Below are 23597 nucleotides of genomic sequence, written 5' to 3'. Positions count from 1 at the left end.
CAGGTGATCTACTGTATATCACAGACCAGAAAAAATCACCCCATCTCTCATGGAAACTCAGTAAGTGCTGTTTGACTAAATCAGGACTTTCATGTAGGTGTACAGGCCTAGTTTGAAGACCTCTAGAGATGGAGACTATTGCTTACCAGTATTTTGTTTCAGTGCTGACCAGTCAGGCTGTTAAACTATTTGTCTTACTTCTACTGGGAGTGTACTGGGCTTATTCCATGACTGTTCTTTCTTTGCTAGATTAAAGCCAGTACTTAATAGACAGTACTTCACCTAATACATTACATTACACCACCTTTGATAAGCTAACCTGTCTGATCTCTTCAAAGCATTTTTCTCCCACCTTTGGCACTTCTCTTCACCTTCTACAGCGACACCTTCTGTGTCCTTGTAAGGAAACAGACAGTGGACTACATATGGGATTCCACTTTCTCTCTCTCACTAACACTGAATCGGGATGTAAACCCTTCAACTTACTCCTTCCCAGCCTTTAATGTAGTGACTGTATCAGCCATTTTTGCTACAACACGGGAAGGCTTCCTTAGCTAGCTGTACAGAAAGCCTTCGATCCTTCCCAAGGAAGCACTTTGCTGGATAAGCCTCCAGGTGTAGATAGGGCTTATGTGCCAGAAAGCAATGCTCTTATGCCTGGATGAATGGCCTCAGAGTTGGGTGTATTAAACCAATTTTGCTCAAATGAGCCCAGGATGTTCATCAATCTGTGTCACTACATTTCACATCTTACTAACCCAATATTTTTATCATCTTTTTTCTTTTTTGTTACTAGCAGATTACAGATAAGTACCATGTACTATCTGACTTAATAGCTCTGCAGAATGGCAGAGAAATCTTTTATCTATGCTCCTTCATATGGGTTCTCTTTTAGGGACAGTCATACTACTTCCCAAAACACGGCTAGGGGACAGCAGAAACACAATGAGAAAAACCCCTAAAACTAATCTAAGGAATAGGTAGCTTCATGCATATGCAACTCAATTTCTGTAAGCTGTAACTTTACAGACCTTTTTAATTATGCAGTTTGGGGAATGTTACATATTATTATTTGCTGTAACATATTATAATTTGCTGCAACCTTAACTCAGTTTGAGATAATGGTAATGAGATTACATCAAGGTACTCAAAACTGGTGTACAGGGAGATTCTAGCAATGCCATCCACCAAAAATACATTATTCCAGAAAAGAGAATACATCTTCCCTGAACAGCTCTGGCTAGCCTATGAAACAGTAAAGAGCAGAAGAGAAATCTATCTAGAAGAAGCGCCCAGCATGCCCAAAAGTCTGTGCAATCCAGCTAGCTAAGCTTTCTGAAGTCATTCTATGCACATCTCAGCTAACAATTATATTAACATCTGTGGCATCAAGCCCACTTCTCAGAGAGGAGAAACTGAGGCACAGCAAAGCAACACAAGCTGAGCAAAAATAGGCATAAGCTAGCAGAAGAATTCAAACTAAGAGCAAGGGCTGTGGGATATGGACCCAGCACCATGTAGCTGGGGCTAACATACCTTAACTTTAAGTTAACCAGTCTTCTCATTTCTTTCTTCCCGCTCCAGGGCATTCTCAGGAGCTTTAGCAAGCTTGTGGATCACTTTGGCCAGCACACGAACCTGCTCAATGACGGACCTAAGAGCTAAGGAAAGCTCCAAAGGGAAGAACTGGTAGGTATCTGTATGGATGTGATAATGCTCAGGGATAGCTGGAGCACGGTGGAGGAGAAAGGAAAAGCCATACAGTTTTTAAAAAATGTTTTCCCCTCAAACCTGGCTGGAAAAGAAATCTATAGAGTGACAGCTGCACCTTGCAGATACGCACAGCTGAAAATCTTTTATGTAAGACTCCCCCTGACCGCGTGGAGAGCTGTTAAGATGTCAGATCATGGTTTGTTGCTCTCAGGGAGGCTGCTGCAGCACTCAGTCAGAACAAGTTTACGTCTTGGAGGAATTAATTTGTCTGAATAATGTCATCCCGGTTAAACAAAATGTTAGGGAAAATATTGCAGCATTCTGGTGCACCTCCCTGAACTGATGCCTATATATGGGGATTAACCAGTGTGAAAGAGATCCTGCTGAGTCAAACTGGATTATAGTGGCAATATTTTATAGAGACAGAAGAAAAGGGGAGGGGGAACTAGGAAATCTTTGCAAAAATATCAGTTGTTTGACAATGTTAAGACAAACAGCACAGATACGAAAATGCTACCTGCTTACACAAGTGTATTAGACCCAGGTCAGCTGAGAGTAGCCACCAAAAATAAGTTTTTATCCTTTTTAGCCCTTCAGGCAATCTGGCAGCCAGAGAGCAAGGCGTACTCTAGACCTCTCCTGGGCATTGATACATGCGTTGGCTGCATTCCTACTGGGCAATGCCACCATGCCAGCACCCTAGTGGTTGAGAGGGTGAGAGGATGTCCCAGAAAGGATCCTCGTATTGGGCAGATGTCCCAGAAGCCCTAGACAGGCCTGCTGAGCTGCTGAAGTGGTGCACAGACTCWGACCCGGGAGCTTAGGGAGGAGCAGGTGCAGATGGAAGGAAGGGAAACACACGGGCATCAAATTAAGTCCTTGAGGTACCTCCATTTTTCATCATCAGGTATCCATGTACTCATTTATGTACTGATGGTTCAGTGCTGGCTGGGGAGTTGGTGCTGGTGGYGAGTTGTAAGTGCGGCATGCCCTTGTACCTTATTTGCAGAGCTGGATCTCCAGCATGTTCTTAGAGAGTGCCTTGAGGGTAGGTATCCTCTCTCTCCAGCAAACAGCTTAACCTTACAGCGATAACATCGATCCCTTTGTCTGTCTGTCTCTGGTTAGCAAATATTTATCTATGCAAACCAGAAATCCTTGCCCAGGAGAAAGAAAGAGATGCTGACACTAACTACATGCCCTCTGTAGAGGGGAGGGCTGCCATGCAGCTCTTGCCTCAAAATCAGCCCAATCAAGGACCCTATATATCCCATATGTCAGGTCAGTGCTCTAAACAGTGGGGTAGGGGAGAAGGTGAAGAAAAACTCCTGCCCTGACAATGCTGAGAAAGGACAGACCCTGCCTAAGCACAGAAGAGCAGCAAAACTCAGGCAGAGGAGGTACCTCTTTTCAGACCAAAATAAGATGCCAAAGCAAGAGGCGAGGCTTACGCCTCTCTCTTCGTAGTTTCTATTCAGCAATGCTGGCTTCTGTGGATCAAAATCCATGTGCTTGATCCTCATGGGAAACGTCAGAGCCTGAGTGTGGTGGACTGTGCTAAAAGCTGTGCTTTGCAACACTGAGCTGAAGACCTCTGTGGTAGCAGTGGAAAAACACTCCTCCATCCTCCCCTGCCCAATGCCAGAATATCAAATGCAATGCTAGGCCAGCCAGAGCTTACAAACACATGGTTCAAAGGGAAAAATTCAAATGGATTTGAGTCATGGGGGCACAAAAAATGATTCTCATAAAAACCAAACAGAACAAATCAGTCATGTTGCAACTTAGAAAGCCAAAATTTCCTCCCAAAGCTAGCAGTGAAACAGAAAGTTTCCAAGATTCCAGGGTGCATCTCTGTCTGGAGCTAATACAGACATTTTTTTAATCCAAGTTTCAAACCCAGTAAAACCCATGTCTGACAATAAGAACACCTTCTCACCACCTAGCCAAAGAAATCACATCACTCCTTTTCAAAGCACATTTTCCTCGCAGGTAGCATTACAGCACGTACCACTGCATCGCTTTAACACAGCTGCTTCCATCACAGTACCCGCCGTACATCTCCCACAGAGTAGTAAGTTTATTCATCCCCCTCTAAAGCCAGCGTTAAYAACACCGTGCTTTTTACAGGCAGGGAGCTGGAGCAGGCTGGGAAGCCATGGCGGGACGGAGCAAACCGGGCGCCTCCCAGCCCCACATTTTCACACTGAGGCTTTTCACCTCCTTCCTTGTCCCTCTCCAGTGCTATAAATCCTGAGGGATTTTCTGCAACTTGGCTACAGCCCGAGCAGCATGAGACCTCTCCACTAATGTCTCCATCATACCAAAGAAACGGCAGCTGGGAGAGGGGGTTGTTTCGTCCTCCAGCTGAAGCAGTTTTAACACCCAGGTCACCCACTTCCAGGGACAGTTTCCCAACCACAGGAAAAAAAAAATCTTATACAACGGTCTGGTTGTGCTACACCTCCACCTTCTCTTTCTGGCTGTATCTTCAAAGAAAGTGGTCAGAGCTGCCTTTTCTGACGAAGCCAGCCTTGAAGGAGGGTGAATTAGAGCATGACTAAACAACCAGGCAACGCAGTAGCTATAAGTGGAAGAATACCCACTTTCTAGGTACTCAGATGGAGYTTGCCTTAAATACGCAGAACAAAAGTAACACCGACATTAGGATGGTTGCAGAAAGGCTGTAGGTAGGGCTAGGCAAAATACTGCTCCTTTAGAGGTACAAATGAAGGGCCACCACAACTGTCCCAAGAGTAATACAGTGACGTTAGACTAAGTACCCAACTTCTACCTAGATCAAGTCAGCTGAGATGCATCCCACCAAAGGCAGATCCATTTAATAGAAATCTAGTTGTCTCTGATCCACAGACAAGAAAATAACAGTAAAAAACAAAACAACCTCCAACTCCCTGCATGTAAACACCAACAAAAACTAAATTGATTAATATATTTTATAAAAGGAAAACCAGAATAAATGTGTTGCCTCCAACACATAAGGAACATATTATTACCACATTGTCTTTGGCGATTATTCAAGCAATGCATTTAAATCTTCAGGGAGAAGAACGTTTGCTAAAATGCTGTTATGTAACGTGGAGAAAATGACTAATTCAGTCCTTGATCTTTCATATTTTGCTCTAAGTAACTCTAGTAAGAGTCACTAGAATTTATTCTCTGGTTAAAGTAGCATCACAGCCTAAGTCTCACCTGATTCCCCCAGTGGCTTTTGCAGTGGGTCTCTCCTGTCCACCTCAGCTGCACTACTCCAGACTTGYGCGAGCGTAACTTCTGAATCAGTCTTTTAAGGTGTCACATTTCCAAAGACAGGTGGAATAAAAAACACACATTTCCCAGTGCTCCCTGATGAAGGAGGTCAGAGATCATTTACTTCAAGTTCCTCATGACTTGTGTGGAGTCTGGAGTCTTAAACATACGTCAAGCAGGGTCAACTCAGTAAAGCAGTCAAAAGCGTATTTTAGCAATTGCTGGCTCACAGAGTGGGCTTGCCATATGAATTCCTCTCTTCTCCTTACAGTTGACACAGAAGTTATTGAAGACCTATCCTGCGGGTACCCTTATTTCCAGTTCACTTGCATCAAGAGCATACATGAAAAAYAAATGGGCCTATCTGATCTTACAGATACCTACTAAAAATCTTAATTTCCCTATTCTAGTGGAAAAATATGGAATGTTTGGTGTCTGAACTTTCAGAGAAAATTAATAGTTTCAAGCTGTGATGTAATTCAGCCTGCACTGGAGTGGAACCAGCTCTGCGTACGCAGAACAAGGAAGATACTGACCCGGTGGGGTATTCTCACAAGGGTAGCTAGGGCTCGTAAAATATTTTGTTTATAGCTTCTGAAATGCCACAAAATTCCCCTCCCAAATGGAAAGTTCCACAGGAAATGCTTGATCCTCACACACTCTTGCRAAGCAGCTTTCACTAACAGAGAGGAGAGGAAGCCTGTTCTTGGAGTTTTTTCAAGAATGGAGTCTAAAAGCTTTCTAGAAACATGTGTTGAAGATATGTTCATCTGTTTTTATTGGGGGAAGGGGATGAAGGAGAAAGGCAGTGGAGTGACAACAGCAATTTCTAACCACCTTCAGCTGAAATCTGTATCTTACAACTCCAGGCTTACGTCCCTAGGTCCCTGSAGAGGCAGTGGTGGGATTTAGCCCTGACTCATTAACACTGGCTGTGCTGCCCCATCAGGCCATGCCACAACGGCTCAGGTATCTCCCACCCTCACCAGACTGGCCTTGCGTTCATCCATGCTTTAACCTCCAAACAGGAATACAATGCTACGCGTGAGGAAATGGGCCGGACAAGTCTAGACATTGTTGAGCTTGGAGTTAATAGGAAGGAGTGTTATTAAAACGAAATGCTTGGGATTTATCCTGATGTTGCCACAGCCAGAATCCAGCCCTTACAGCCAACTCTATAATGTTCTTTCTCTTTACCAAGGACTTCTTCAGATTGAGGTTCAAAGTTACTCATTAAGCTTTATCAGTGTATTTATTCTGTACCAGTGTGATTTACCCAACCTGCCAGAGGGGCCCTAATCATGGTCCACCAAACACCTACACTAGCACTTCTGTTATTTTTAATTAGCAATAGCCAAAGTAAAATTATCAGTTCAGTCCTCATCGAGTCCAGCTTGAATTTCTGTCCCCTCAGTAACAGCTAGCTCAGCTTTAAGTGGAGGAAAATGCAACAATTTGCTCAGGGATAGCAGGGCAGAAAGCTGCTAACCACAGCAGAAAGTTTCAGGACACATACGAGGTTCCCTCCAAGGCCAGAACATCAGGGCCTATTTGGCAATTAGGAAAGAGAAGATAAAGGGATGAGCAAGTTTCCTGCTGAGATGGGCCATTTGSAATAAGGTCCCTATAACCGCATCTTGTTCCTAGCAGTACCAATCTACACAGTGCTGGGTTATGYAGTGTCTCGGACTGCTTGGAGGTAATAAGCATTCACTGAAAATGGACTGCTATTAGCCACCGGCAAAAGCTGATTATAATAGTGCCAGTACTGGAATATGTTTTCCACTCATTTACAAGAGGAGTAAAATAACAGGAGRAAAAAAAAAAATCACATTTGCCAATGTTTGGAGCGTAGTGTGCTCTACATACAATTACTGAGAGAATGACAGGAAATTGACCCATTTACTCAGAAAAGTTCCTATCGTGTTCTGCACTATTTCATTTCATGCCCATTTGAGAACAAGTCATTTCTCTTCAGGGCAGAAGATAAATTGTCAGCTCGTACACACATCTCTTCTCATTGCCAAGCACAAAAATATCACAAAGAAACATTTCCCTGCCCTCTGCTTAATTTTCTTCTTCTTCTTCATCTTCTCTAATAAATGGTGCTAACTATAAAAGTCAACGGACTGTAAATAAACTCAGTTCTATTCCTACCTTACCTTATGATTGATTTTGGACATAATGTATTCTACCCACAAGGTCTCTTATCTGATTTTCTCTGGTACTGAGAAAAGCAGTTGAATCAGACAACAACCTCCACGGAATAGCTTTATTCAAAACCAGAAACATTTGGCAACTGCAGTTTTCCTAATGGCACACTGTAATACATGCTACACTGCATTACGGCCCAGCGGGCAGGCTGCGCGTCAGCACCACAAGCGCGTGTCCTGCTAAGGGAGATTTCTGCGCAGTGCCTGTTGCGTGCATTGTGGCAGAGGGGCTGTCAGTATTGCCATTASGACAGAGGCAGCACAAGCTAGGGATTAACCTACAGCAGGAGAACAGGGACACAGTCCAGGGAACTCAAGCCCTCTTCCCAGCTCTGCCTTTGGACCTGACCGCTCCTGTTCTTTGACCCAGCCACTTCTCCCTTCACTCTAAGTTCTGCCACCTCATGGGCCAAAGCAGCCTCTGCTGATGTCAATGGGGTCCCTAGGAGAGGCAGAAAAGTCAGATGGAAAAAGGGAGCTGGTGACCCACAGAGAGCAAGATCCAGGCAGAGTGGCAGCATCTGGGAGTGAAAGGAGAAAAGGAGATCACGGAAACAGCTACACCAAATTCTACATCTTGGGCTCAGCTTTCYGTAGAACTGAGTCTTTGCTGTTCCCACCGCTTTCAAGGGATGATGCTCAGTCCCAGTTAAAAYCAAGGACATCAATGAATATCGAATAAATTCATAATTCCAACAGAAGTGCTAGCAGTATGGGTCTGCAGGCAGAACGCAGGTGTCTTCCCTGTGCTGTACAGCTGGAGAACTGCTAACGTAAGGATGAGTCTCTGGAACAGAGGAGCTAATGTGGCAGTAATTTTGTACTCTGATTTCAGTCATATCCTTGAAGCATCCTTCCAGTCCTCAGCTGTTTTTCCAGTTCCTTGATGTTTAAGTTAGAGCAGTGCAGCAAACCCTCCGTTCACACAATCCTTTCTGCTGGCTCACTAGCAGCACACCTTGACTTAACCTCCCCACCTCTATTCTGCTGGGACAAACTCCTCCTTTTGTATGCCTGTGGTGCATACAATGCTGAACACACTGTTCATTTTGCTCCAGGACTTCACATTTGATCTGGTCACCTGCCACAGTTCTGCCTGAGCATCAGCTTTCCTGTGTTCTTCCATCATTGCCAGGAATGGGAAAAAAAAAAAAAAAAATCACTGACCATTTGGAGTAGGAAGTGATATAAGAAGAGTCCAGAGCCTAGAGTCAGCATCAGTCCCAGTAGTTGCAGCACCTCAATCCTAAACTGAGAGTAGCAAAATTTCTGTTTTGCACAGTTCAGGCCATGGGAAATGCTGTTCTGACCATCTATGATGGAGCTATACAGAATGTGAACTGGGGAAGCATCTTAAGAGGAAGAGTAGAGCCTTTCTGCAAAAACAACCAAAACGCTCAATGTTGTGCTAATTCACATCCAGACTACATTTTTCTTTCCAAAGATTATCACCTAGTTAGGAGAAGGGATTAGCAGAGTAATAAAAGAAGTTTCCAGGTCAGGAATAATTTGGAAATTATAGCCAAAACCAAAATTGTTGCAGGCCGCTCTTTGTCCAGGCGAAAAGCTGTTTGCTGCTGCTTAGCAYGGAGCACAGTTGTCTCTGAAACTCAAGTCTGCATATGCCTACAGGGAATATGAAAAAGAGGAGAAAAAAAAAGAARACAGCCTTCTGCCTCACASTGAAAGGGCTTTGTTGCTCTCTGGCTAGYGGAATAGATCTTTGGGTATGGTGAGAGAGAGAATAGCAGAGAACATTACCTGCCTGGAAAGGTTCCTCTCTGCAAGGGCAGCCACATTTGTTCAACTTGCTAGAAAAATAGTGACAGAATTAAGAGATAGTTTACCTTCCTGTCTTCATCAGCTGAGAAAGGATTTCCCATGGTTAATTACATATTTTAGCACCACGGTAGTGATTGCCCTCTAGCTGCAAACATCTGCTAGCTYAGACCACAGGACCTTGGGCACCAAGATGGGGTGGTAGCTGGACAAGCCAGGCTCACCTGGGTTGAGATTGGCTCTTGGTCCCATTGGAGATAACCAAACTCTTATCAACACTCATGAAAAGAAGGAAGAGCCCTCAAAACACATGTCCTACTTCTTTCCACCGCTTCCTGTTCCTATGCGTGTACACATCAGAAACAGGAGTTGGACCTTGACCACTGTTACGGCCATGCGGTCACATGTAAAGTCACACCCTGCACAAGGGCAGGGCAGGGATGTGACCCATCCACCATCAGTCAGAGCAGTAACAGACTCCCTTGGACACAAGGAATTTGCTTTCCTGTTCCTTGTCTTGCCTCACAGATCTATGCTTACCTTCTCTCAACATTAAATAAAAGGAAGAAAGGTAACAAACATACTCCTCTGCCAATGCAAACATGCATACACATGCGCAAATATTTTGGAAATATTTAAGGATCTGTAGATGGAGGGGTTAGTGCCAGATTTTAAAAAAATTATTAAACATTATGTACAAAGAAAACATAATTAGCTCCTATGGGATATGAAAAAAATTACCCATGAATGAGGGGAAAATGGATAACCACTCCTGGGTTTGCCACTTGTAAATTATTTAATAATCACTCCCCAGCAGATGGAATATATTTATCCACCCCATTGGAGCACACTTTGCAATTTATTTACACTGCTTTAAAATATGATTATTTATTTAAAAAATAAACAAGGTATCCACAAGGGAAAAGGGAAGTAAACACACAAGCTAAAGGAAAAAAAAAAGCATCTTTTTAACTTTTCAGTTCATTTTAGGGAATTTCCACTAAAAATCACTTGAATCCTCCTTACTTATCTTYAGCTTTAAAATACAGAAATTGAAAACTATTAATGGAACCAGTCTAGATCCCTAGCATTACTGAAAAGGGCACTTTATGAGATGCAGGTCTATGTCTCTTACTTTTTTCATTAGCCACACTGCCTTAGTACCAGATGTCTGATTTAGCTCCCAATAATATCAAAGAAAACACTCCAGCCAGGTTCAGTAGTAGCCAGTCTATGCCTTAGACTACTTCAATTTACAGGATCAGGTGCCTCATTTAATCTAGACTGACTCTATGCCAGTGGTCACCAAACAGCACTTAGCCTAGCCATTTAATTAACAACTTGTTTTAAAATGCAAAGGGTGTCATTTAGCAAAAATTGAAAATGCAAAGGGTATCATTTAGTACTCTAAGTGCATGAGCACACTGCCTGCTCCTGAAATTACCCACCCAAAAGCAAAATTGATAACTGCAGCATAATTTGGACAAACCTGAGGGAAAGGCAACGGGAGAAGAAAACACATTTCAGAGGCAAATAACAGGTCATTTGAGACTGAAATTACGCTTCCAGGCTCCTCCTGTGCAAGTCTGTGTATGCATAAATACACACCTGTGCAGGTATACATTGTCTATGGAAAGATGCAAAGAAATTAAATCACCCAGCTTCTTCAATAATCCATTGCAATTTTCTTTGAAACTAATGAAGGTTATTTATAGATCTTAGATGTGGGAAAGTCTTGTGGTGCAAYGACCATTGATGGCTTTTGGACATGCAGGAGGCAACATTTTCACAAGTGACTAAAGAATAAAATCACTTAGTAATAAGAGTTCAAGTCTTATCTACAAGAGTTAGCAGACTAAAAAGGACTAAGCTAACATCTATACATTTTTGAAAATATTTTTCAATGTCCCAAAGGTAATTGTTGTTCTCATGCMTCATTTCCTCTCCACAGACCAGGAAATTTTGCAACTAATATGGATCAAAATACACATTTCTAAAAAGAAACATCTTAGAAAAATATACAGAGATGTGGTAGAAAAATATAGAGACTTGACAGACTAAAATTCAGTCATGCGCCTGTCAGCTATTTCAATAGATGGGCTACTCAGCTTTAAATAAATTGGTATAGTGAATGCTATGCCAAAAACATACGCAAATGCTAAGTCAAAAGAAATGATTAGACCAACATTAGCCACTCAAACTGGGGCTGAAGAGGGCAAACGGATGTGTCCTCCTTGCCAGCAAAGGGCTCAAGTGCAAGTCCTTTCTTGAAGCGGGGCCTCTGCACTTCTCAACAAGAAAGCCAAACCGACCTCTGTAGTTTCAAGTCCTCGAAGAGTAAAACCAAAAGCAAAAGCAAATTGACAGTGTATTACTTCTAGACATACAAAACCCAAGACTTTAYAAACTGCTTCCATTACAACAATCTAACACATGATTACGGACAGAAGCAGAGATGTGCTCTTCCTCCCCAGAAGAGCACGGCCAGGACGCAAGCGCTGCCAGCAAGAGACCGAACGGCTCCCGGGCCCCTCCCCAAGGGAGGCAAAATCGAAGCGTCAGACCCTTCATGTGGAGTTATGCACCCATTTATTTTAAATACAGAAAGGATTAAATGTATCTACATAAAGGAAAGAAAAAGTGTTTAAACAACAATAAAAAAAGATTTAGTGGTATTAATAAAGAATTCCCTTAAACCAGCATGTCACCATTAAAGTAATTAATAGGGCATGCAAGACACTTCAGTGGAAAGTGAGAGGTGCTCACATTAGAGCCTTTTAAGTTTTCACATGACCTCAAGACAGACTACGGCATTTCTGTGCAAAAGTATCCTCTAAAATAGAGATGGGGGCATTCAAGTCTATAAAAAAGTGATTTTAAAATTTAACCGATACAGCRTAAGTCTAAAATGCAAAGGTTAAGGGAATATTAGAAGGGCAATAATTCTATCTGATTAAACTTTTATCTGAAGTGACAATAAAATGTTCAAAATGAATTAAGGATTTTATTAACAGATGCAGAAGCTCTATAAAAGAGTTTGAAATCTAAGTGGCAGAGAGGAGAGGTTTTATGGGTTTTTCTCTGGATGGAGGTGATACTGCTATAAAACTTTAATCTTATTGCCATGCCAAAGAGAAAGTAAACCTGTCAGAGGTAGTAGAGCAAATCAGGACTGCTTTCTCTTCCCTCTCTCTGTTGCAAGGGCCTCTTTCCAGTATGCAAGTAAAAAAAATTAGATATATTTCATGTATTGCATTCATTCTATAGGTGACAGGCACATGTACACAGGTCACATGCTGATGCTGCAAGGTACAAACAGCTTGATTAGCCTGTAGCCTGGACTTCTGCTCATTGCAAAAGTCCCAAGTTGGTAAGTACAGGCAAGCTATATGGACCATTCCAAAGGGGTACTGTGCAAACACCGGTGCAGCACCACCAGAGACCCCTTAGAACAGTTTTAGCCTTTCTAAAATAGAATTAACCACCTCAGAAATATTTCAGATATTTTAGTTATTTGTTTATTAGTACCTTCATGTAATAAAAAGATCACATTGACTTCTTAGCCCTTGAACAAATGCATTTCACTATCTTAGATTGATTAAGTTTAAGGTAGTCATAAATCTGAGGACCAAGATAAAAATATAAAAATTCTGTGAAAATCATTACTAAAAGCAGGGGACGTGTTATTCAGAGGACAGATCAGTCCCATCAGGGTAGTTCAGGCTCAGTAGTATTTGCCAGCCATGACTTAAGCAATTGCTAATTTTTCTTTCTGCCCTGCCACCGTTRAAGTCTGGTGACTTGATTACCTTGGTGATGGCTGCACAGGCTGTGGTAGGTGYACTGGAAAACGTCCTGCAAACGGTTTGGGCTTTCCGGGAAGTTTTGAACCTCTCGCATGCTGGCAGGAGCACTGTGGCGACTCTTCCAGCACCCTCCGTGCCTGACCCACACTGGCAGCCGGGCACGGCCTTGCCCCAAACCCRCCCCGGCGAGCGCGATGTGCTCAACTCCTCATCTCTGTTTGCACTTCAGCAGCAAGAGCCGGCAAGCATGTTTAGCCCAGGCACCGACTTCTACTCCTTCTACCTCCTTCCCCTGTGCGCACCTTCCTTTTACTCTCAACTACCCATGAGAAAACAGAGGCTCCTAGGAGGAGCAACTGACTGCAAATTGCCAGGGAGACTAGGATGTCAAACAAATGTTTCTCTTTTCACAACAGAATATAAATATTTGGCAGCACGTTTAATTTAAAAAGTCTAAAAGTTACTCAAATAGAGTGAAGAACGTTGCTAGGATGTTAGTTTGCTTCCTAAAATATGACCAGTCACAGATGGCTTGCTGCAGGAAATATTAAATATTTTTTTTAAAGTGTTGTCTGGCTTTAACACAGATTGCATTTACACAGATACCTCTGTGGGTAGAACGCCAAGATGGTATATTGGTTTCAACATGTCCTTAAACAAAAAACTACATTGTCAAGAGCTAATGGAATATTCATACTTAAAATCTCAATCCCAGATACCATCTGAAAGTTAATTTACATTTCAACACTGATGTTATTTGCTTGTTACACTTCCCTTAAGCAGGGGAACACATTTAGGTTTGGCCAGTGGCAACTTCTGGTTTTTTTTTGTGCACGGTAATCATATATATATATGTATGTATGTATGTATGTATATTTAAGATTTCTGGAGCAGTTTGGAAAAAAAAACACCCTATACTAAGAGCATTAGGTAACATGATAATCTTAGAACAACATGAGGCCTGCCTAGTGGCATTAAAGAGTCAGATGGCAAGAATGTAAATAGCATAAGCAACAGTATTAAACTATCAAATGTTAACAGATTACCTTCAGTGAGACACTATACCAAAACAATACAAAGATTTTTTCCAAWCTCCAGTGTTTCCCAGAGCACATTCCTAAGGTGCCTGAAGAACCCTATCGAATATATGTTTTATACCCGATTTCTGTAAAACAAAAACCCTTGTAAGATTTTATTTTCAAAACGGCAATGGTGGCTCTATTTCATCAAGGCAAGCTTTTGGCAACAGTGRAAACCTCTGGACTCAAGGACATGGAACATAAAGATGTTCATCGGTTTCCAAGTCCCTGGACCTACTTAYTGCCCTTCCAGAGAGCCAGGCAGTAAATCTGCACAGAGAGTTACAGCATCGAGTCATCCTGAAAAATCCCTGTGATACTTCCATGTCAGACGTTTGTCAGGAAACACCAGGTGGGCAAAAGCATGAGCAATGCCACGCAAGTCTCACACGTCTTAAACCTTCCAGACGCCACCACTGATACCACCTAGCAAGCCCAGCTTGCCAAAGCACACAGTGCCATTGCTGGCTACGTTAACCAACACCTTCTCCCGTCCTGCATGAGCTGCTACCCACGCAGCTACAGTAATCTCTTGTCCCTAGCAAAAGCTACTGCTAAGAAGCAACAAACTCAGACTATAATCTGGTCTCCCTTCTGTCCAAAACGCCCCAGTGGATGCTTTCCTCTTTCTGTCAATATTATACTTGGCCAGTGGCTCCAAAATCAGTGCAGCTGAGGGGAAGAAAAAAAAAGAAAACACTTGAATTTTGCTTTTACCCCTTATGACCAAAAAAAAAAAATAAAACACGATAATCTTAGAATCAATAAACTTTTTCTCCTGTCATCATTCATGTTTGTTGCGCTTTCTCTAAACTGGCATTATTTCTTTTTCTAACCAGAAATCTATGAAGTCCATTGGGAGTGTGAGAGCGTATGTGCGCAATAGCAAGTTGAACAGTTTCCTCTACTGCAAACAACCATCACRCGCAGGCAAACTGATGTCCTGGAGCGAAGAACAGAGACAGGACGCTAGAGGGAGGATCGCCCTGCAGACTGAGCACTTGCCAAAGCGAATTCTTTAGAGTGTGGCTTCACCAAGGAGACCGACTGAAGTGGCACTTTGTGAAAGCCGTCTCATCTCCAGCAGTCAGATCTGCAAACTGCTGTCTGGACCAAAGCAAGAGGCATCTTGGATCGGAGAGAGAGACAGACAAGGCTTTCTGCTCTTTGAAAGACTGCTGAGGGTAAGTCATACCTGTTAAATCCACACATGCTGAATCCACAAGAGATTCACCTCCATTACCGGCACGTATCACAATCTCGCTGCAAGGTCTGTATTTACCAGCAGCTCTGGTAGTGCAGGCTCACTGGTGCAAAATAATCAGAAAGGTCAGCYAGAAATGTTAACTTCTGATTTTTGTATCTGGACACTGTGTGGCACTTTGAAGTTAGTGCATCAGGCACAACACACCAAATACAATAATACACGGAACTGATCAAAATGTACACCTAAATTATAGACCTTCTTCAAAAAACAAACAAACAAACAAAAAAAATCACAGCCTTTCCAAAATAATCACCTTCAGCAAATAAGTATTTGGGGTTACAACCAAGCACTAAGACTTCCCAGGAGGGAATACTGCTATGGTAACTCACACCTTTCTGGGTTTTCCAAAAGATCCCATTCAGCTTTCAGCTGCTCATTCACATTTAGATTATACTAATACACAGATCCTTAGACTACAAACCAAGACATTCCTGTGATAGGCTCTGCATAGGTTCAGGGAGGTGTAAGAAAAAAGATAGTATCTTCACCTGAAGATCTCTGCAGGTTGGACTGTGACTATGCAAAACACTGGGACTTAAAAGACAGTTTTTTTTTCCTGTAGGCCACATCTCTTGTCTTGGGCAGGTCACTTAATCTTAGAAGCGAAGGAAGCAGGGCCAAAAAAGAAACCTGGATCAGTCCTTGGCATGAGAAGGCTCAACACTAAATCACTCCTTATAGATGTTTGTCCCACCCATCCTTGAGAACTTCCAGTAATGCAAATCCATACCCTTCGCAAACAAGTTGTATCTAATCTTCTTGGGCTCAGTTCTCTATGTGCAATATACGGACATAATAAAGACCTCCTCCTTCCCATCTACTGGTGTTATCAGAAAGGCTTTCTGAGGCAGAGGCTATCTCCTTTCACTCACTGGCACAATAAGCATTTGTACAGTGAGATCTTTAGATGCTACTCAGGTACAAAGGTTGAAAGAAGCAGTTTCCTGCGAAGATGAACCAACCTCTTCCCCTCCAACCCCTCCCCAAAAAAGAAAAAAAAAAGAAAAGAAAAAAAAAGAAGGCTATCAGCTCTAGACATTGCTTGCCATGTAATGTCATCTACACTTGACTGCAAATGAGGAAGATTTTCCCACTGCCACAAGGATGCTGGTGCATAAGACTTTCTTCTTTCCTTAAGCTGTCTCTGCCATCTTTCAAAGGCACATACAATAGCTGGACTACCTTCTAAAGGGAAATCTCAATACACAGCTTGCAATGATCTACACAGCTTGAAGTCATTGCTAAATGACTTTACAGTTCTCTGTACTGTACAATGATCCATAAGCAGATGTATAGCCAGGAGCCATAAAATCCCACCGGTCCTGCAGAAAGACAGACTATTTTCTTCCTAAGAATGCACAGTTATTCAGTGYAATTCACCCTGCGAGGTGAGAATTTCACTGAATGGCAGCAGCTGGTCCTTTAAAATATMATCTTTTTTTCTCTTACACTAAGAGCTCCATCCACAAAATTTCCCATGGAATAATTTTTCTAGACTACACATGTCAAATTAATGTTCAGTTCATATAATAAAATACACAAATGCCCTTAATTATAAAGCCTCAAGGCAGAGGTAGCAAGATGATTCAAAATTTTATCTGGATTCTACCAGGCCAACACAGAAGTCTCAAGCACATCCAGCTGTGGAGGAAGAGGCTTCACTTAAAAAGGACATAATCTTTCAGATGATCCATGCAGGGTTGGTTAAACTCTGACAAGGAGGAGGAAGTGATCCATTCCTAGCAAAACTTGGACCTACCAGGACATATCTGAACTAGTTAACCAGCCCCACTTCATGGCCAACCTCACAACACAACTCTGTCTATTCAGAATAAAAAGCAGTACAGATTATATGGCCTCTTTCAAAAATATCTGCCATAGAGTGCTCGTATCATTGCTAGCTTTAAGCTGCTTTATCTCTACAATCCATAGCTGGTCTTCATCTAAAACAACACTCCACTCACTTTCAGGAAAGTCAGTTACACCAAGGTAGGGCATGATCCTCCCATTACACACTTCAGTTAGTTGCATCTGCAACACRGTCGATAAATAGCAACTACAGGTTGAAGACAGGATCCCATCAAGTGATCTGGAAAGGTTAGCCAAGCACATCCTGCTGCACTGAGAAAAGAATCATTTAATTACCTTTAAGCCACCCTAAAGCATCCACCTCAGTTTTGACAAACTRCAACAACTTACTTGTTGATAAACACATGCACACATTTTTGTAACTCCTATATTTGGGACTCCTGGAACCTACTGGTTATGCTCATGCAATAGCACTCAGTTCTACACTTTATTCCCTGATTGCAAGAGACTCCTGAGGAACTATTTACTGCTCCAAGTAGTAGCAATGAGTTTATGGCCACCTTCCCATCTCTATTTTTACATCAACTGCTGCTGTGTGCTAGAAGCAAGAGCTGTTAAATGCTAATAAATTTATTCATTTTCAGTTTTATAGATGATAATCAGTTCATCAGTCACTGTTTTATGAGGTTCCTGCCCAGGCCCTACTGGAGGTTTTCTTTGCACACACCCCAGTTAAAGCCCAGTCATGCAAATAGTTAACTAGGTGTTTAGCATATTTGAGGGGCTGAAACTCTCTGATGGGGAGGACTACACAGCAGGTCAAGACCAGCTGGAGAAAGGAAAGAGCTTGTGCCCTTGTTGCTTTCAAGAGGCCCCACTCTGCCTCACATTCCTTCCTGCTTACTGGGAGCTCCCACTCTTGCACTCCCCCAGTTGCGCTGAGTGCCAAGTGCCCAGCGTATGCAGATGTGTGTTAGTGAAGAGGACGGAAAAGTCCAAGAAATGAAACAAATGGTACAGCCACAGGAATTACAGTCTTTCCCCTGTCCCACTCCCCCAGGAGTTTTCTCCAAAGAAGTCACCTAAAAGGCACAATTCTCAAAGCAAAAAAAGAAAAAGAAAAAAGAAAAAAAGAGAGAGAGAAATCAATATGACATGCACACAAAAAACCTAAGGCCCCAGACCAGTTCTTCATCTGCTGTCCTCACTGAACTCCTCTGCTGAGGGTAAGACAAATTCAGGGATAGGAGCCTGCTGCTGTCTGGTCCAACAAAGCTGCATCTCTTGGCCAAAGCAGCAGAGACTTCATGCTTTTAGATCCACAGGTCACAGGTTCAACTTCCCGCTGCTGATGACTCACACAGGAGYACAGTACTAAAACTAGCAACACCAGCTTTTTTCTAGGAGAGGATTGAGGAAGAACATTGATCTCAATGAAATATTTCGAGGGCAGAAAAATTCCACCACGTAAAGAGTGCGTGACTTCTCTTCAGTTTATTTTATATTTTTGTTCCAGTTGTCATTTTGAATTCAAACTCTTTGGAAAGCAGGCATAATAGTCTTAATGATCCCATTGAGCAGTTTAAATTCAAATTGTGGAGCACTTGCAATACCATGCTGGCAGCACTTTCCATAAATTACTCTCAAATTCAATACATTGCTTGACAAAAACAAGAATAAAGAGCTTTTTACTTTAAAAAGAAGAAAACTTGTATCATAAAAAAAATCTTTAAATTATAGTTTCTCTTTTCTCGTCCAATTTAAATTGTTACATGGTTGCTAAATTAGTGCTGTAATCTCTGCTTACAAATTGCAGAATTATTTTTAAAAATAGATGTAATTTTACTGTAGGGATCAACCTCACACTTTAAATTTTATGTGCTGGAGGTAGCTGTTCTCGCACAGCTTTCAAACAGCCCCACTCACGTGCTCACGCAGAACGAGGTTTACAACAGCAGGCACACTRAAGCCAATAGCAGTTTTATCACAGATTTCAATGAGAACAAGTTCAGTTAACACAGAGATTTCGGGAGAACGATTAGCAAATTCAAGTTTTCCCAGGATGCTGTGACACCAGAGACTGGTTATGCCATATATATACACCGAAATATCCCTTGTGTCATGATCTGAACCGTTTTCTCCCACTGAGCTACAGCTTCTGTGGGGCAGAAAGTTGTAAGTTACCAAATAAGGGGGCAGAAACTTTGAGGATTTTATGTTTTTTACACACAAATAACTGGTGGAAAAAAAAGAGTGTTATAACCCCGTGTTTAAAGTTTGGGCCTGGGGCTGCTCAGGACATGACTTCTAGATACAATTCTTCCTCCTTTAAGCACTTTCAAAGCCAGTGTACTGTGGAAAGCAAAATCCCTACAAAAGAAACTCGAAGTCATGACCCTAAACGAATCCCCCAATACCTTTGTGTCAGGCAGCAGCAGGAAACCTTGACCTTGGGCCTGCACGGAGTGCTGCAGAGCGTACCCCCATCTCCTCCTGCATCAGGGGACAGCCAGGCACAAGCTCCCCTTTCTTCCCTCTCTCAATCACGTGTTGTCTCCAGTCCATCGTTGCTGTCACACTTCTCTGAACTCCTTTTCATCTGCCCCAGGGATATTTCTGCTTTGCTCAAGGAGTTACTTCAGCTTGCTCGTCCCCTTCCCTGTCGCACCCAGGTCCTCCCCTTGGGACCCAGCAGCAGCTTGGGCACAACAGAAGAAATCTTCCGAGGTGAGGAGCATCTGCCTGCCGCACGTGCTAATGGCAGGTGCTCAGCACCACGCAGCCCTCGGGCTCCCGGAGAGTTTATCTCTGACTGTCAAGCAAGAGAGCTGCCAGGAAGCAGGATAAAGAACGGAGGGAAATTTCCACGTCCCAAAGAAAGTCATCAGGACATCAAAGAACACTCCACTCACAGAACAGCGGCAYCTCCTGCCAGACCGGTGTGTCTGATTAACCTTGTGCTCAGTCCTTATGATAATACTGCATTTGCAAAGCAGACAGCTGGCACTGCTCTAACATCTTGCTCTTCAATCTTTTATAACAAAGGCTCCACTGATATTATTCTTAACCTTCTTCTCCACACAAAGCCCAGAGCTAAAAAATCCCTTCAACTACTTAGAAAAAGCAAAGCAAATGTTTTCTGTCAGTGTCAGTAATTTGCCCCGTAAAGGAGGGGAGAAGTATACTGATAACATATTGCAGCCACAGTGTTCACCATGTGTGCAGCAGTAAGCTGGTTAGGCTGGAAACCCTATCGTGATATTGCAGAGCCTATTTGACTGTCGTAACAACTAGGAGGAGACATCTGCCTCGTATTAACACTATTTTTGACAGTTGCTTTTAGTTGAGCAGAAGTGTCTTAATGGAGAAGACTGGTACTCTTTTAGAAACAACATTAATAATGAAAGAATCCTTGAATGCAGAGCAAAAACCAGCAAACACATTGGCAACAGACCTCGCTGCATTCGAAAGATTTAACAGGAAATGATAGTGACTGGCTTTTGGAGGGAGTATTTTTGTGCAGGAAACTAATTCTGGTACTCAAATTCCCATCAGGGAAAAAGATTTTCTTAAGAGGTGACTGATTGCAATAGACTAATTCAGAGACTTTAGGGGAATTTTAACTGGGTCAGTAATAAATAAAACCATAAACAAAAACAAGCAACCCTTCTGCAGGCTATTTAGGCTCGATTCTGACTAAATACTAATTAAATGCAGCTCTTTGCAGTAATCTTAATTACAGCTTCACTCCACCACAGCTAAGAAGAGTCACATAATAAACTGAGAAGAGTGAGAAGAGTAGCCAATTCTAATTGTTAAAAAAAAAAAAAAAAAGTATTTTTATTTCTGCACATAGCTTTTATGCAAACATGGCCAAGAGCCACACAAGGTTATTGTTAAAAAAATAAAATCAGAACTAATCAATTCATATATTGGGGCCAGGAAAATACTACAATGGTCTCTGTAGCAGTGTAACAGTGTGGCTTGATAGCTTTTGTAAGAGGCCAAGAACACCAGAGATGGGGAAGCGAGGATGTGTGCTAGAAGTCAGTGTGAATTAGGCAGACTAGTAAATAAGCAGTACTGAATTACTCAAATTTGTACTAGCTGAGAATCCCATTTTCTTAGCTGGATTCAGTCATTGATTAACTGTGCAGTCTTGGGTCAGTCACACAGGCTCCATCTTTCTATGCGAATTCAGGTCCACAGAAACCTGCGTCTTGGAACTTCAGTCCCATTGATTTCCTACAAAACTAAAGCTCTTAGTAGCAAAGTTATTTCTGATAATGGCACTTGGGAAAGCTCCAAAAAATCAGAGTCCTCAATTCAGCAAAATTCTTAAGCACACGCTAGATTTTAAGTGCGTGGTTAAATCTCGCTGACTTCAGTATGACTGCATCACACACATAAGGCAAAAATATTCAAACTGTGCCTCAGCGATTTAAGGGCCTCCATTACATTTGCAAGAGTGACTTGAGCCCAGATCCTCAGAGTACTTACGCATTCATCATCCAACTGAGGCCAAGGCAGGCCTCATCTCACTGAAAAAATCAATGAGACAAACGCTCCAAGACACGAGTTCCTCTGGGCCTAAAACTAGATGCAYGTAGGTGCCTAGATACTCCTGCTGCACTGGCCTTCGGCACAGCACCATCCTGGGCTTTCTGAAAGACAGCCTGCCTCTGGTTCCCACACTTGTCTCCTCCAGRTTTAAGAATTTAAGTTCCCCCCCACCACCACCCCTTTTTGCTGCTTCAGGTTGCCGGACTCCTGCTCACAGTTTCATACTTCCAGTGCCACCTGTCCGTCTACATGTACATAACACCTGCCAGTATCACCCTCCCTTTCCCCTGCGTGTGCAGCAGCAGCAGATGAACCCAGAAGTGTTCTGGGTTAAGTCTATAACCAGGTTTTTGTGGACTGCATGGATAAACATTTTAAGGCCCCTTCTGGTTACATAAAAGGAAACTATTAAACGTTTACTCTTGCCTCTGTACTCAGAGCTGCAAAGCTGTACCACAGAACGTACAGATGCAGATGCAACCAAGCAATTATCTTTCCTTTATCCCTTAAATAGATAGAAGATAAATTTGAAAGAAAATGAGGAACAGAATCCTTCTCCTTTTTTTTTTTTTTTTTTTTTTTTTTTTAATCCTTTTATCTCTCAACGTAGGAAGTTTACTGAACCCTTGCCAACAATTCACTCAGGCTAATGAAGTGTATAAGTAATGGGATTAAATAATCTTAAACCGTCACTACAGTGGCTAATGCAGATGTTTTCCCAAACTAAAGCAGATGAGTGGTGAAGAATGCGTGCTTGATTTAAGAGAGGAAAAAAAAAAAAAGCATGGGGGGAGGGAGGGAGTATCAATCTGCAAGCAGATGAAGCTGATGAGATGTTTAACTCCAGTTATATAAAGTTGCTCCATTTGTATTACCAAGGTACCTTACTACAATTTGCAGTGCTTTGCATATAGTCACCAAACTTGCCACGAAATTGACCTTAAATTTTTTTATGGCGTAATCATTTTAATGCAAACAATAAAAATGGAAATAGTTTAAAAAGTACATATTCCATCAAAAAATCATTTAGTTTTTAAGAGCCAATTAACAAGGCCCATCTATCACTGCCACTGTAAATAAGAAAATCCTTCCTTATTTTATTCAATATTTCAGCAATAATCCCACTGCAAAGGCCCTGCAGAAATGGAAGAAATAATGGGATACTGGTGGCATTTTCAGAAATACAAGGTATTGCTTTTATTATTACTGGAATGCTAGAAATGTCAAGAAAATAATCAATTTCTACTTTCAGAAGTGCAGATACTGTTCTGGAAGGATCTCAGATAGTTCCTCCCTCTACCCCATCAAAATCTTCATAAACAAAATAAACTATATAGCATACTGGTGGTACTTCAGCCTGCACATAACTTTGCAAGGAAATATGAAATTTAGTGAGGAAAACTTGAATGCTAAGGTTATCAATCTTAAACTTCGGTTTAAAATAAGCTTAATTTAATGAAGTGCCTGGAAAAGTAATGCTTATAAAAAAAAGACTCTAAATTTGATGTTTAATGAAAGACCTATCAATACTTTCAGAACGTTCTGCTGCTTTTCTTATTTTAAATTATAGGGATTATCCCACTATACTGTATGCTAAGGTCACAGCAAGGTAAGGCCTCAGGCACAGCACGTGATGTTTCTTTAATTTGCAGCTGTGCTACTGGTTCTAGCTGGCTCTTATGGGAGCCTCTTAAAAGGTGCAGATCCTCCAGGAGGCTGTTAATTGTCTGCTTTAGGAGCTTGTTAGAGGCATAAAATGAAGTTTTAGGATAAGGCAAGCTTCAAAAGATACRCAGCCCATAGGCCTTCAGTTCAGTGAAAGGACATCCATTAACATTGTCAAGCAATAAAAAGGGYTCGAGTTTTAGAAGTTCAAATGCTGCCTTGCATCCCACCTCATTGATTTTAGTGGATAACAGGATCCTGTAAGGATTTCTGCAACTGGTTTCTCAGGATAGAAAGCTCCTAAGAAAAAACCTGCCTCCTCAAATTGCTGCAGATTCTGCTTCTTGCAGAGCTGAAATCATCACTAAAAAGCACTTACTTCCTCTGCTTCACCACTGCATTTCAGRGCTCAGTTAGACCCCCAAAATGAAGTTAG

The 23597-nt window shown here is 42.1% G+C and overlaps 1 protein-coding gene across 10 annotated transcripts in view; it reads right to left on the bottom strand.

The window, feature by feature from the left end:
* Positions 1 to 23597, bottom strand: part of LPP (LIM domain containing preferred translocation partner in lipoma) — a 364090-nt gene that overhangs the window by 34753 nt on the left and 305740 nt on the right. The gene's annotated exons all lie outside the window — the stretch shown is intronic.

This window comes from Rhea americana, unplaced genomic scaffold, assembly GCF_003343005.1.
Source record: "Rhea americana isolate MKP2758 unplaced genomic scaffold, rheAme1 scaffold_96, whole genome shotgun sequence".
Taxonomy (NCBI): domain Eukaryota; kingdom Metazoa; phylum Chordata; class Aves; order Rheiformes; family Rheidae; genus Rhea; species Rhea americana.
The sequence above is the reverse complement of the archived record's forward strand: the minus strand, read 5'-3'. Positions and strand labels throughout refer to the sequence as shown.